The sequence below is a fragment of the Dama dama genome, chromosome 21, assembly GCF_033118175.1.
Source record: "Dama dama isolate Ldn47 chromosome 21, ASM3311817v1, whole genome shotgun sequence".
Taxonomy (NCBI): Eukaryota; Metazoa; Chordata; class Mammalia; order Artiodactyla; family Cervidae; genus Dama; species Dama dama.
The window spans coordinates 28,064,882-28,080,484 of NC_083701.1; the positions used below are offsets into that span (position 1 = coordinate 28,064,882).

Genomic DNA, 15,603 nt, shown 5'->3' on the forward strand with positions numbered 1-15,603 from the left:
GAATGGAAACACTTTAAAATATGGCACTGCTCTGCTCCATGCAACCTGCACAACTTTATACACTGGCCCTGTGGTGAACAAGTTCTTCTTAAATAATTGGGTACATAAATTTTATTTCAAAAAACTCACCATCCAAAACGGTTAAAATAAAGACACTTGGGTATTCAGAAGGTTCAAGTCTCAGTAACATCAAAGATATCCCCTGAATATTCTGAATGGGAGCCATGTTCTAATAAGATCCTCTCTCTGGGGAAAAAATGAAGAGATTTTCAAGATTGTGGTTCTTGGTATTGGTTCTCTGGCATTCTCCCCTTAGATAAATTTTCTTCCATCTTGTGGTTCCCAAATTATCTCTTCTATTAGAATGCCCTGATATTTTCAATTGCAAGGATAGCAAAGTCCTGGAGATGTTTCGCAGACAAGGGAAGCTTTTGCAGAAAGCATGAGTGTAGCAAGCTTTTTCCACGGGAGGGGTTACCCTTCTTCTCCGTTTGCCAAAACAGACTTCTTCCTGGTGCATCCTTGGCCTATCAGAGCTCTTCTTTCTGATAACAGCAGCATATAGCAAACTGGGATGTGTTGTTACTTCTTCATTCATGGAAAGTCTGATATGCACTTTGGTGTATAAAATTGACAAGATACTCCTGCTCTTGAAGTTTCTCTGCGGGTAGCAACCACACTAGCATTTGGTACACCAGCTCCTTGAGAGAGACAGGATTAGATGACCTCCTTGAAGCCGCACCAGCATCCCCAGGTGTCTAGCTACAGCTGCTGCTTCCTTTCAAAACACACCTCTCAGCACCTGCTGCGTGTGATGGTCTGAGTGGGCACTAGAGAGATGAAGGACGATCATAACAGGGTTTGCCCACGGGGAGCTCACAGTCAGGAGTATGAGGAAGAGTACTGACCTCACAGCCCTGAACCAACGCCTGCTGGTACTCTGCACAAGCCAGACCCTCGCAAGGTGGGGGGGGGCTGGGACTTTGCTTCCTCCAGATTCCGGGTCCAGGCTCACAACCTCGCTGTTTCGGCCTATGACTCAGCAAAGGCTTAGCATCTACTTTGCACAAGAAGCCAGGGTAGTAACAAAACAAATACACATCTTTGCCTTGAGAAATTTACAGAAGAAATCCCAATAGCTTTCAGGTAGCCAGTAACTTGCTTTCCTGGGGTCCAGCCTCTAAAAAGGATACCTGTCCACACTATCATACCGAGGTTTCACTAGCCCAGAGGCTGCCCCTTCCATCTGGGCCAACCTGTGCCATCTTTTCTGTTGTGACTCTGGATGAAAAGAGTAAAATGGACCAAATGAGCCCCCTACCACTCACGACCTGAATCACAAATGCCAGGACTGCAGTCACCCACCTCAGACAAACCAAAGCCAGTCTGAAGGGCCTCTGAATTCACATCAAGGCTCCTCACAATCAAAAGCAACCACAGTTGCTACTCATTCAAGTGATTTTCTTGCTTCATCTCTGATGATCCGAGGTTGGTAGCATAGGGTTTCTAGTCTGACAGATCACTGTTTAAATAAAATGCAGAGCAGGCAAGTAAGGGGGCTCCATAAAGGAGGAAATGCAAGGCGGAAAGCATCGGTGCAGAGATGACACAACATGTAATTGTTTCTTTGGTATTATTTCTAACTAACTCGATATTATTATTTACTGAAAGCAGCAGAGCAGTATTGAAATGGTGAGAATGCCTCTAAGTCTCTTTATCGCTGTGACTAACAGAATCCAAGTTAGTTTGTCCTCACATTAGTAACATCAACTCTGCCATCTTATGGAAAATATGGGAAGTACTTAAAGCATTTCGCTCTATTTCAAAGGCAAGGATCTGCTGGTAAGAGGACAGAAGGACATGGCCTAGGTATTTCTACATATTTTTAACCTTTCAGATTTTTTTAAAATATCATTAAAAAAAAAACTTTCAGTCTTAAACGATTCTTAGATTACTTGCCAACCAATGTGTATCTCAGTCTCAACACTTCAACTTCGTGTACAAATCTTGGATAATATTTTGTACCAGTATGAATTTCTACTGCCCCCTAACACTGTGTAGTGACTTCATTGTATATTAACTTCTTTTCTACAGATTCTGAGCTACCAGGTGAATCAATGGAAAAAGTCTAATTCTGTTAGGAATCATCCTATATGATGTTGGTAGCCTGTGAAAAATGAATGTCTTTTTTCTTATACAAACTAGTAACAAGACTTGTTTTCACAATTCCTTTTTACATTTTTGTGCATATAAGACCTGTATATTATACTCATATTCTAAAGTGACCAGAAAGTGTTATTTAATAGAAACTGCATACATTTTTTTTATGTCTCTATGGACCCTTTGACTCTGGAGACTCTTATAATAAATTAGCAGTATAATAGGCTGTTTTCAATTATGAATAAAAATGTACATTGAAGTAAAAGATGACTACTGTTTTTAAAAAGATTTTTCCCCATTCCAATGTGTATTCATTATAATAAAATTAGGAAAGGCATGCATCTTGTATGTTCCTTCATTCTTCAGATGGGGTAAGTCCTTTCAAGGGATAAGTCCTCTCTTTCATACACAGATGAAAATTACACCTCAGGCTACCTGACTGTAGGGAACACAGTCCTTCCCCATGTATTTCTGAGCATCCCTTGGGAGGGTTCACATGCTCTACCCATCCACACAGGTGCTGCCTGGGGGGCTCCTTGCAGACAGCTGCTCTGGGCCACTCTGCCAGTGACCCTAACTTTCTGGTAACTTCTCTCGTCCTCACAGTTCACTCCAGGCAACCTCTCTCCAAAGCAGGAACTCGGGCTCTCTTTCATTTCCTAAGCTAAGCCGAAACAAACCTTTGTAATGAATACATTTTACTAAGAGTTGATGATAAATCAGAGAATTCCATTCCAGAAAGCGTAGCAGTGAAAAGGAAAAAGAGGAATGAGTTTTTTCTTTCCCTTCTCTGAGAATAAAGAAGACAGAGAGAACAGTGAGCAAGACTGAACATTCCTAGCTTGTTTTTACTTTAACTGCTCCTAACTCGGCATGTCTGTAACAAAGTTTGCTTTTCTGCCCCCTAAGTCTGCAGGAGCTTCATTTCTCACCTGTTATCCTTTGCTCACCCTTACAACACCCTCTTCCCCTTGTAGTTCCTCTTTTTACGTACCACAATGAAGGCTGCAGAGCCCCAGAACTGCCAGGATCAATTACTGGGTTACAGATACCAGTCTGTGACTGCTTCTGAACAGGATCCTAACACCTTTGTTCCTCACCACCAGCTCCTGACTGTGAGCCCTCATCTTATATAATAAGCCCCTAGACTCCTCATGGAGAGGGGACACAGTTCTTGAGGCATGAATCTACTGTGTTCCCCTCTCCACCAGCTGAGAATTAAAGCCACCTTTCTATTACCTCCAAACTCTGTCTCCATAATTTTTTATTTGGCTTCAGTGGGCGGAGAAAGCCAAGATTTTGGTTGGCAACAAAAGAGAAAGCTTAAAGGTACATCTCAGGGATCTCCCTGGTGGTCCTAGCGGTAAAGAATCTGCCAGGGCATATGGGTTCAATCCCTGGTTGGGGAACTGTGATCCCATCCCGGGTGGCGTGGAGCAACGAAGCTGCTACTATACCACAACTAAAACCCGACACAACCAAATAAATAAATAAAAATTTTTAAGTGCATCTCAAGGTACCAGAGGCCCTGGAGTTGTTCTAAAATCAACTTCCCTGGAGAAGGGTGGCCTCGGGGGGCCCCTTCTGCTTAAACTCCCACCTGCTCCCTCCTTCCTTCCCAGAGACCTGCCCACTGTTGATTTCTGTGCTGTTTCTGGGTCAGGTTACCAAAAATACCTTCACCCCACCTCAATCAGGAAGTAAAATCTCTTTAACATCAGAGTAATCTTCAGAGAGATTATTTAAGACAATGCTGTTAAATAACAGTATTGAAATAACATTGTATAAGAGAGTATTAAGCATCTGGCCTGAAGCCTGTGCCCTGGAATTCTGTCCCCAAGTCAGGCTTCACCAAGAACAGTGAGTGAATTTGTTTGGAACTGACTAGTGAGCAACTCATGTTTTGAGTTCATGCTCAGAAAAAAAGAGGGAAGGGCAGTGGGATACATGGGAACTCTACTTTTGCAATATTTCTGTAATTCTAAAAATAAGTTAACTTAAAAGGTGAAGAAAGGGCTTGTTTCAGTGGTATGATCCAGATTCTACCCTCAGAGATTAAAATAAAACAACCTAAAAAATAATGTTTTTCCCCTTTTCCATTTGTCCAAAAAAAAAAAAAAAAAAAAAAAGGAGTATAGCCAAGTCTCAGAACCCCAGGAGGCTTACAAGCAAAACGAAGAAAAACTGAAATTGCTAATCTTATTGCCTTTTCCCTTAAATAGGCTTTTAAATTCTTATGCTTCCTAGCTGGACACATAGAAATCACGTAAGATATTCTTATAACCTAGTCATGGCAATGAACTTTTTTTCAAGATCTTTTTGATGTGGCCCATTCTTTTTAAATCTTTATCGAACTTTTTACAATACTGCTTCTGTTTTATGTTTTGGTGTTCTGGTCAAAAAGCATGTGGGATCAAGCCCGCATCCCCTGCATTGGAAGATGAAGTCTTAACCAGTGGACCACTGGGAATGTCCCACAGCTGCGAATTTAAGCAACAGACGAGCATGTATCCTTTCCCTGCTCTAAGCATATGCTGAATTTTACTTTTTGTCTATTTTTTCACATGTGTGAAAATAGCTCAAATATCATCTCTTAGTCCAGCTCTCCAATCCCGCTGCTGCTGCCCTTGGTCTTTTAATTTAACAGCCTCCATAGGGGACTTAGAACTTCCATGTTTCCCTAAAAATTCTGCTTTCAATATAGTTCTAAGTAATAAACCTGACATTGTTTTGTTACCCTACTAAAAATCGTGAAATATAAAAAGTGAGATCCAAACTCCTCGGCTTGGTATGTAAGATCTTCCATTATCCGACCCATCTACAGTATCAGTCTCACTTCATACTATTCCCGTTTGCATACCTTCTATGTCTCTTTCATGCTTTTGCCCATATGTTTCCCCTGCCTTCTCTTGCTTCTATTATTTGGGAGCCCTTTACTGTAAGTAGAATGCTCATATTGCCTTGAAGGCTAGATATATTTTTACTCAAACTTCAAGACCCAAATCAAATGTTATCTCCCTAAAAACCTACTCAACTTACAGTTACGGAGCACTTACTCTGTCAAAGATTCTGGATCTCCTTGGCAGACTCAGTGTTTCTATACTCTAAAAATTTTGATCCTCCTTCTGTAATTACATGTTGAACCCTAACTACACCTACTACACTGTGAGCATTCCTCAGTGTTTTATAAATATGAATCGTGCTAGCCTTTCTGGCCATCATATGACCCTGTTTATTCCCATTAATTACCTGGAGTTATAAGGTTAAAGTCCCCCCTCAACATATGCTACTACGGCTAAGTGAAAATGCCCCAACCTGCCTCTACTTTAAACCCTCCGATAGGTTTATTAGACTCAATTTCAGGTACTTACATTGACTCTTCTTATTAAACTTAATTTTGTTAGATTCAGTCAATCATTTGAATATGACTATATACTTTTAAATTCAAATTTTTTTAAACCAAACTATATTGGTTATTCTTCTCAGATTCATGTGACTTACAAAATGCTCAAATGTCTTTTTACCCAGAGGCTACAAATTGTTGAATAAGGCAAGTTAGACAATGATTACTGCCAAATTATCACGCTATTCCCATCAGGCGGGCTTCAAATGCCTCCTGAGAATCTGGGATGATGCACTACTTTTAGGTAAAGTACCATTCTGAAAGCCAGATTCATCATTTTCTTGACCTCTCTAGAGTAGTCTAATATATTAATTTTATGAAAAAGAAATAATATATCTGACTTGAATTTAGATTAGTTATTAAAGACCACAATTGATTTTTACAAGATTTTATAAGTTACATCTTAGTGTCTTCCTTGGGATTGTCACTAAATGCATCAGTTTAAGATTTGTGAAATCTGCTTTCTTTCACTTTTTTGAAAATTCTCACTTGGATGGCCCATTTTCTGGCACCTCTCCCATCCTCTGAGATCCTCCAAATTCACCCAGAGGAATGATCTTATTGCAGTTTTATTTAATCTTTCAACAAGTAGATATTGAACATTTATAATGTGCCAGACTCTGGGAGGGACACTGGTATTGCCTTGAGCCAGACAGCCATGATTGCTCCATCCAAGGAGTTCACATTATGATTCTCTGTGTCCTAAACGGTTATGGTCTGGGGAGTCAGCTAGATCTTTGCTCCAACTCTAAGGGCTTCAGTAACATTTACCAGTGTTTGTCTGGGAAGTCTTCCTTCTTACCAGAGACAGTGAAGAAATACTGACTGACGGTCATTTGCAATTATATCATTTCCTAAAGACAAAGGAAAACTTCCAGGGATTTGGTCTCTAGCAGGCCTCTAGGAGCTCACATCTTGTTGAGCAAAGACAAATCCAACAATCACATGGTATGTAAACTTGGAGAAAACCAATGAACACATTGAGAATGAATTCGCATTATGGTTCAGTTCAGTTCAGTTCAGTTCATTCACTCAGTCGTGTCTGACTCTTTGCGACCCCATGAATCGAAGCACTCCAGGCCTCCCTGTCCATCACCAACTCCCAGAGTTTACTCAAACTCATGTCCATCGAGTCGGTGATGCCATCCAGTCATCTCATCCTCTGTCGTCCCCTTCTCCTCCTGCCCCCAATCCCTCCCAGCATAGCGTCTTTTCCAATGAGTCGACTCTTCACATGAGGTGGCCAAAGTATTGGAGTTTCGTGCCATGAAAACACAAAGCAGATTGATGTGGTGGAGAGTGAACAGACGTGGAATGAGTATCTTGGAGAGAGTGGCCAAGTGACACCTCTGATTTAATTGCAACTGCAAAGACTGGGTTGGGAAGGAGGTGGATGCCAGCAAGGAACTTAACTGAGCCCTCCATGGCTGGAGTATAGTAAGTATGGTAGAGAAATATGAGAAAAGGCTGGGAGGTGTGGAACAGGGAGGAGTCCCCAGATTTAGAGCCTTGAAATTAAAAGACTCTTACTCCCTGGAAGGCAAGTTATGACCAACCTGGATAGCATATTAAAAAGCAGAGACATTACTTTGCCAACAAAGGTCCGTCTAGTCAGGGCTGTGGTTTTTCCAGTGGTCATGTATGGATGTGAGAGTTGGACTGTGAAGAAAGCTGAGCACCAAAAAATTGATGCTTTTGAACTGTGGTATTGGAGAAGACTCTTGAGAGTCCCTTGGACTGCAAAGAGATCCAACCAGTCCATCCTAAAGGAGATCAGTCCTGGGTGTTCATTGGAAGGACTGATGCTGAAGCTGAAACTCCAGTACTCTGGCCACCTCATGCGAAGAGTTGACTCATTTGAAAAGACCCTGATGCTGGGAGGGATTGGGGGAAGGAGGAGAAGGGGACGACAGAGGATGAGATGGCTCGATGGCATCACCGACTCAATGGACATGAGTATGAGTAAACTCCAGTAATTGGTGATAGACAGGGAGGCCTGGCGTGCTGTGATTCATGGGGTCACAAGGAGTCAGACACAACTGAGCAACTGAACTGAAGTCATGCAAGTGGAGACATACCCACTGTGAAGCCAGTGAAGGGCCTAGAGTCCCAGGGGTGAGTCACGTCACCTCCAATACTGTCTCTTTGGGTAACACCAGCAAATACTAGGAACAGCATGCATCTTCAAGAGCCAAAATGGTTGACTCAAGTGTCAGCATTAGTGATGCCTATTTCTGTCTTTGTCGTCATGGTGACAAGAAATTAAAGAAGACTAGATATCATCAGTTAACGCAATGCTTTGGGAGCTCTTAAGTGAACAATTCCTTTAGGGATAAGGATCCTGGGAAGAAAAAATGTTTCCCTGTGTTGCAGGCAGGGTTGTATGCAAACATCTTCAGAGAATAGGGGAGTGGGCAGTTAATGAGGAGGTGCTATTCAAGGTAACCCCATATCCCACACCCGTAAAGGAGGCTGACACCAACCCCATTTGGTTGTTAAGTGAGAAAATACATGGAAAGTAGTCAACACAGGCCCTGACATATTAGTGAGTCCCCACAAACATGAGCCTTCCCTCACTGTTCTGCCCCTTTCAACACCCCCCTTCTCCCTCTTCCTTGCCCTTGCTGAAAGCCAAGAAGCTGTTCTTAGGGCCATGACTTACACCGGCTCTAACCCTCATGGTCTGAGGGTAGGGGCCACTGACCTAGAGTTTACTACTCTTAGAAGTACCTTCTAGTTTGCAGAGTAGACTTCTATTTTGGTTTTTATTCCAAGAAGTTTGGGGGCTACCCTGATAGCTCAGCTGGTAAAGAATCCACCTGCAATGCAGGAGACCTGGGTTTGATCCATGAGTTGGGAAGATCCCCTGGAGAAGGGAAAGGCTACCCACTGCAGCATTCTGGCCTGGAGAACCCCATGGAGTCTATAGTCCACAGGGTCGCAAAGAGTTGGACACTGAATGACTTTCACTCAAGTTTCATGCAGAATTATCTGAGCCCTTCTTCTAATCTGGGATAAAATTTTTTTTATTTAAAGTTGGGGCATGGCTGCAAAGAGCAGCCTCCCTGGATGTAGGCAGCCTGTTGCCTGTACAGGTTGCCCTGAGAGACCTTGCAGACAACCCCTTCCATTGGGCATTGCTGACTGGCATGCTATCCCCAGTCTATGCTCCAGACAAGTATGCACCTTTGGGAAACCCCAGGGCACAGTGGCCAGAGTCCACATTGGCCAAGTTGTAATGTCCATCCACACCAAGTTGCAATCACAGCAAGGAGCATGTGATTGAGGCCCTTCGCAGGGCCAAGTTCAAGATCCTCAGGTATCAGAAGATCTAAATCTCCAAGAAAGTGGAGTTGAATGTGAATGAATTTGAAAACATGGTGGCAGAAAAGCAGCGCATCCCAGATGACTGCGGGGTCAATCCCTAATCCTGGCCCTCTGGACCAATGGCGGGCCCTGCACTCATGAGAGGCTTGGCACTGGCCCCTCCTTACTCGTGCCCACCAATACATCCTACTTTCCTGTTAATAAATAAATTAAGCTGGGGAAAGCTCTACTGTGAAGTTGAATCCTACTTTCATGCCTTCTTACCTGGAAGCACGTATGTATCTGGATGTTACAGTCACCTGCCAGAAGAGATCAGTCCGAGGAGAGAACTAGTGTCCCATTTTGTTGGTGGTGGTGTTTAGTTGACAAGTTGGAGGCTACAAATCTTAGGCTTTCCTGAGCTGCTCTCTTAAAGAAGAATTCAGGCCCCAGGCTCATTCTGTGCTCTGGCTTTCCTGTGACCTAAAGCCTGGAAGCCTTTCACCTCCAGCTGGTCAATCGAAGAAAGAAAGAAAGAAAAAGTGATGACATGGGGGCATGGTGGGGGGGATTTTTAGGGGCTGGGCCTGGAAACGGAGTCTGGGACTTCTCCTACTTTCCTCTGCCCAGAACGTAGTCACAAGGACCTCACCAAACAGCAAGGAAAGCAGAGAAGAGATTTGAGCTGTGGCCCAGAAAGGGAAGGAAAGGAATATAATAACCATAGGCTTCCCAGGTGGCACTAGTGGTAAAGAACTTGCCTGCCAATGCAGGAGATGTGGGTTCAATCCCTGGGTCAGGAAGATCCCCTGGAGGAGGGCATGGCAACCCACTCCAGCATTTTTGCCTGGAGAATCCCATGGACAGACGAGCCTGACGGCTACAGTCCATAAGGTCGCAAACAGTCCGACACCACTGAAGCCACTTAGCATCCAAGCACATGTGATAACCACATAGCAAACGCTGCCTGACCATCTTTTATTACAGATAGTTTTGTTCAGTGGTTTTTTTTTCATTGTAATTAGTAGTTGTTGTATTAGAATTTCACCAATAATTAATAAAATTCAAGGACTGGGAACCAAGGAAATTATCTTCAACTTTTAAGATCCCATAGAAAAATAGAGACTATCTTCAATGGCATCTTTCCACAGCCCTATGAATATATACAAGCCAACAGTGACATCATCCACAACACATCCAGGGAAGTATAGAGCCTCCCTCTCCAGAGAGAAAACTCTCCCTCCTCATCCCTTCTCCCTTTTCCACCTTCCAGGACTTCATCACAGACTCAATGGACATGAGTTTGAGCAAGCTCTGGAGGACAGTGATGTACAGGGAAGCCTCGCGTGCTGCAGCCCATGGGGTCACAAAGAGTCGGACACAGCTAAGAGACCAAACAACAACAGAGAACTGTGTGGTCTCCTCAGTGTCTTTGCTACCCACCTGCTCCTCACACTCAGCCTTGGACATCAGACCTAGTTGGGCCAGATGTTGGTGCTGGGACGATGGAGATAGGAAGAGCAGTAGACTATTTCCTGACTTTTATTACCTAAGGCATCTTGTATTACCTTCTGGCCCAGAGAAGTTGAAGGATGTGCAAAAGTTGAGGGGAATAAAAACAACTCCCCAACCTTGCTGAGAGGTTCTGCTCTGCCCAAGCAGTTATAGTCAGGAAGGGTTTCTGGACCCTTTAACGGACCACAAACTAAAGAAGAGGGAAGGAGTCCCTGAAGGTCCAGTGGTCCAGACTTCAGCGTCTCAGTTTTAATCCCAGCTCAGGAATCAAGATCTCACAAGTCTTGCAGCAAAGCCAAAAATTACTCTTAAAAACTTTAATTAAAAAATAAAGAGTGAGTCACAGCTCATAAAGGGCTATCTAAATTTAGGTTACTAGGTTTATCTCCTTACATTGCTCCCAAGCCTTTTGTAAACTCTTGCTGAATGTATGTACGTTACTTGTATGTGCTGGGGTGGAGGGTATGAATTAAAATATTTAGTGCAAATTTGGCTCTAGGTACTAATCTTAAAGATGCACCTATTCATCGACCCAGCAATTTCTAGAAAATTGTCTTAGAGATGCCACATATGTGCAAAAAAGTTGTTCTTCACTATTTTTATTGAAGCAGTTTTGGTAATAGGAAAAGACTGGACACAAAGCAAGTGCTTGGAAACTGGCTAAATGAATTACTGTAGAGCCATGCAGTGGTCATTACAGAAAAGAAAGAGGGACTTCTTTTCTATAATGAAGGTGGCGCAGTGGATAGAGTCCACCTGCCAATGCAGGGCACACGGGTTCAATCCCTGGTCTGGGAGGATTCCACAGGTCTCAGAGCGGCTAAGTCCATGCATCACAATTACTGAGCTTGAGCTCTGCAACAAGAGAAGCCACAGCAATGAGAAGCCCACACACTGCCAACTAAAGAGTAGCCCCGCTGGCCGCACCTGGAGAAAACCAGAGTGCAACAATCAAGGCCCAGCACAGCAAAAAATAAGGAAATAAAGTATTAAAAACGGAGAGAAAAGAACGAGGAACTCTGCGTGCTGGAGTAGTTCTAAGACACAGCCGGGGGCAGTCACTCGTGGTGGTGTGTGCCATGTTCTATCACGCATTGGTGAAAGGGGAAGAGGGAAACCATATCCTGTATTTGTCTCAGCCTGGAAGATGCAGAGAAACCAGTTACACTGGTTGTTTCGGGGAGGGAGAGCTGGGGGGCTGGGGACACAGACCAAAGGAGAAGACTTTGTAGACTCTCCTTGTATGATCGGCTCAGGAAAATTCAAGTTGGTAATAAATAAACAAAATGTTTTCATCTTCAGTCAGCAGTGCCATGGGCTACTGGGAGAAGAGGTCCCATTCTTCCTTTTAGTAAACGCCTCCAAGGTCAGGACGCATCTGTGAAGCCAGGGTGACTCAGGTATCACGTGGGGAGGAGCCGAGGCGCCGGGGTCTACACTTCCTACACAGCCCCACATGCAGAGTCCCTCCCTAAGGTGCCAACCTAGAAGAATCCAGGTTTTCTTTTTCCAAGAAAGGTGGCATTTTCTTTCATGGGTCATCGGACTCTGTTTTCATAGTTTCTTTAGTTTGGCTGAAACTCGGGAAAGTAAACAGCAAAAACAAGTGAACCATAAAATTAAGCCTGCGTCACTGGGGTGTGAACTAAGATCATTAAATCTGTCATGTGAGATCTAAATATTAATGTAGAACTCCGATGACACTGTAAAATTGTGCCAAAAGTAGACTAACCCACAATAATAACAGAGCAAACAGCACAATGGACAAACCTGAGGAAGGACTCACCCCTTCCAGTTGGTATTTACACGAGCACATACTCATCTTTGGGCTTCCCTGGTGTCTCAATCCACCTGCAATGCGGGAGACCTAGGTTCAATCCCTGGGCTGGGAAGATCCCCTGGAGAAGGGAATGGCAATCCACTCCGGTATTCTTGCCTGGCGAATCCTCATGGACAGAGGAGGAGCCTGGCGGGCTACAGTTCCTGGGGTCGCAAAGAGTCAGACATGACTGATCGACTAAGCATAGCACATACCCATCTTTAATGACAAGGAGAGAAATGGTGTTACAGATACTTAATGCATCAGGGCTCAGTGAATCTGGGGAGAAAGCAGATGGCTTGTGTAGATCTGAGAGCATGTTAGTATTAGACAAATGAACCACAATTAGATGGGCGTGGTGAAGGCTCAGCCTGTTGCATGCTTAATTGTCGGCAGGGGATGTTCACATGTTCGTCCTCGATGCTCTTCAGGAGTTCATGCAAATGTGGTGCAAGCTGAAGGGCAAGAGCCAGGGGCAGTGAGCACAGCTAAGAAGAGCGAGAATCCACTCTACTACCAGAGATGGGCTTCCCTCTGGGCTCAGTGGTAAAGAATCCGCTTGCCAGTGCAGGAGACTCGGGTTTGATCCCTGGGTCAGGAAGATCCCATGGAGAAGTAAATGGCAACCTACTCCAATATTCTTGCCTGGGAAACCCATGGACAGAGGAGCCTGGTGGGCTACAGTCATGGGGTTGCAAAAAGACACGACTGAGCAACTAAACAACCACCAGCAATGGAGGAGCCCAGCCTGTGCCTGAGGGAGAGGAAAATCCTCCTTCCCCCTTCTCCCCCTTTATTGTGCCCAGTGTGGAAGCAGGGTTGTTGCCAAAAAAAAGAGAAAAGCTTCATGATCTACATTAGTTATCACTGATCTACAAATGTCATGAGATGCATGGAAGAAAGAAGACTGGGGGCAGGATGGGTGACTGAGGAGAAAGAGGAAAAAGTCTGAGCAGAAAGGGAAGAAGATTGGAGTGACCACAGAACTTTAAAGATGAATGATAGCTACAGAGAGTGGTAGGAAATCTTAGTGTATTTGTGACTGTGCACCCTCTGCCTCTTCTGTAGCCTCATAAAAAAACAGAATGAAAACATCAGTTATTACTCCTCAGTGCTTTATGGAGTTGGATTTGTTCTTTTCTGTGTATGGTGCTGGGCTGACATGGGTTTTGAGTTGCAAGCAAGAAAGCTTCATGTTTGAGGGGGTTGAATTATTCAAATTGAAACTTATTTCAACTTATTGAAACAAATTGAAACTTACTGAATTATTCAAATTGAAAATGAACCCAGGACACTTTTCAGTATATTTGATGTCTGAGGCACTTGACACCAGTATTTACTTACCAATGGTCATCAGAGGCTTTACAGAACTTTGAATTGCCAGGTTTTTTTCTTTATTTTATGAAAGGGGCCACATGGCCATGGTCTTCTATAGTGGAGTCAACTCACTCAGGGAATGAAGTTGCAAAATGCATGCATAAAACAAAAGTGAAGTATAGTCAGAATTTCCATTTAAAATACAGGAATTCAGGACTTCCCTGACCGTCCAGTGGTTAAGAATCATCTTGCAATGCAGAATACCCGGACTCAATCCCTGGTCCAGGAACTAAGATCCCACATGCCACTGGGCGACAAAGCCTGTGCACCACAACAAAAGATCCCACACACCACAACTAAGACTCAACACAACCAAATAAATAAAATTTAAGAAAATACACTGAATTTCATCCCTGAAGTCCATTACTGGTGAATTGTATACCAAAGTTCAGCCCAGTCAGGAGTTTTTCAGCATTGAACATACAGCCCTTCATTGGTTATTTAGTCAGCATCAACCGCACGCAGTGATATAGGACAAAAATAGTCCTCACCTACATGTAAATTATGTTCTAGGTGATGCATGCTAAGTCACTTCAGTCATGTCCAATTCTGTGTGACCCTTGGACTATAGCATGCCAGGCTCCTCTGTCCATGGAATTCTCCAGGCAAGAGTATTGGAATGGGTTGTCATGCCCTCCTCCAGGGAATCTTCCTGACCCAGAGATCAAACTCGAGTCTCCTATGTCTCCTGCATTGGCAGGCAAGTTCTTTACTACTAGCGCCATCTGGGAAGCCCAAAGCAGTCCTCACTTTCATGTGAATTATGTTGTAAGTGACAATGCAGAAAATAATGACACGAGCAAGAAAATAAAGCAACATCAGACAGAAAAATATGCTGTGGAGCCAAATAAAACAGGAAATGAGAGGAGGCAGTGCTAAAACAAGAGTTATAGTTTTATGTAGCTTGATCAGGAGAGGATCGTTCAGATGGTGACATTTTAGTAAAGATTGAAAGGAAGGAAGGAAGGCAGGGTGTCAGCCAGGAGCTCAGAGGTGGGTGGCAGGAGGGAGAGTGCATTTCAGACCAGAGAGCTTGAGTGCGAAGCTCATGTGTGGAACCAGCTGGGACAGGAAGACCCAGAAACGAGGTCGGGACAGCTGGTGGCCAGTGTGGAGTGAGGATAGAGATGATGTCAGATCCCTGAGACCTCAGAGGCCAGTACATAAGGTCAGCTGGTACTCTGAGTGAGTTAGGAAGTAGCTGAAGAGTTCTGAGCAGAAGAGTAGTATGAGGGGGCCCAGGTTTCCTAGAGGAGAGCATGGCAACCCACTCCAGTGTTCTTGCATGGAGAATCCCATGGACAGAGGAGTCTGCTGGGCGACAGTCTGTGGGGTCACAAAGAGTCAGACACGACTAAGCAACTGAGCACGCATGCAGGTTTCTCAAGAATCACTGTGGGGACTTCCCTGGCGGCCCAGTGGTTAAGAATCTGCCTTGCAACACAGGGGACATGGGTTCAATTCTTGGTCAGGGAATTAGGATCCTACATGCCACTGAGCAACTAAGTCCATGCGCTCTGGAACCTACAGACCCCAAGTGCCACAACTAAGACTCAACAAGGCCAAATAAATAAATAAATAATTCTTTTAAAAAAAAAAAAAAAAAACCCTGTATCAACCTAGAGGGGTGGGATGGAAGGGAGATGGGAGGGAGGTTCAAAAGGGAGAGGATACATGTATACTGACGGCTGATTCATGTTGAGGTTTGGCAGAAAACAACAAAATTCTGTAAAGCAATTATCCTTCAATTAAAAAATAAATAAGTTTTTAAAATATATAAAAAAAGAATCACGATGGATAGAGGAATGGATAAAGATGTGGTACATATATAAAATGGAATATTATTCAGTCATGAAAAAGAATGAAATAATGCCATTTGCAGCAACATAGATGGAACTAGAGATAATCATACTAAGTGAACTAAGCCCCACAAAGATAAATATCATATGATATCACTTATATGTAGAATCTAAAAAAAAGTGATATAAGAGAATCACTCTGGCTCCTTTATTAAGCAAGAGAC

The 15,603-nt window shown here is 43.6% G+C and overlaps 1 non-coding gene across 1 annotated transcript; it reads left to right on the forward strand.

Annotated features, from left to right (window-relative positions):
• Window positions 1–8,557: 8,557 nt before the first annotated feature.
• On the forward strand, window positions 8,558–8,686 carry LOC133042908 (small nucleolar RNA SNORA70). Its single transcript, XR_009689612.1, has one exon. It is a non-coding gene; the product is annotated as a small nucleolar RNA SNORA70 (small nucleolar RNA).
• The last annotated feature ends 6,917 nt before the right edge of the window (window positions 8,687–15,603 follow it).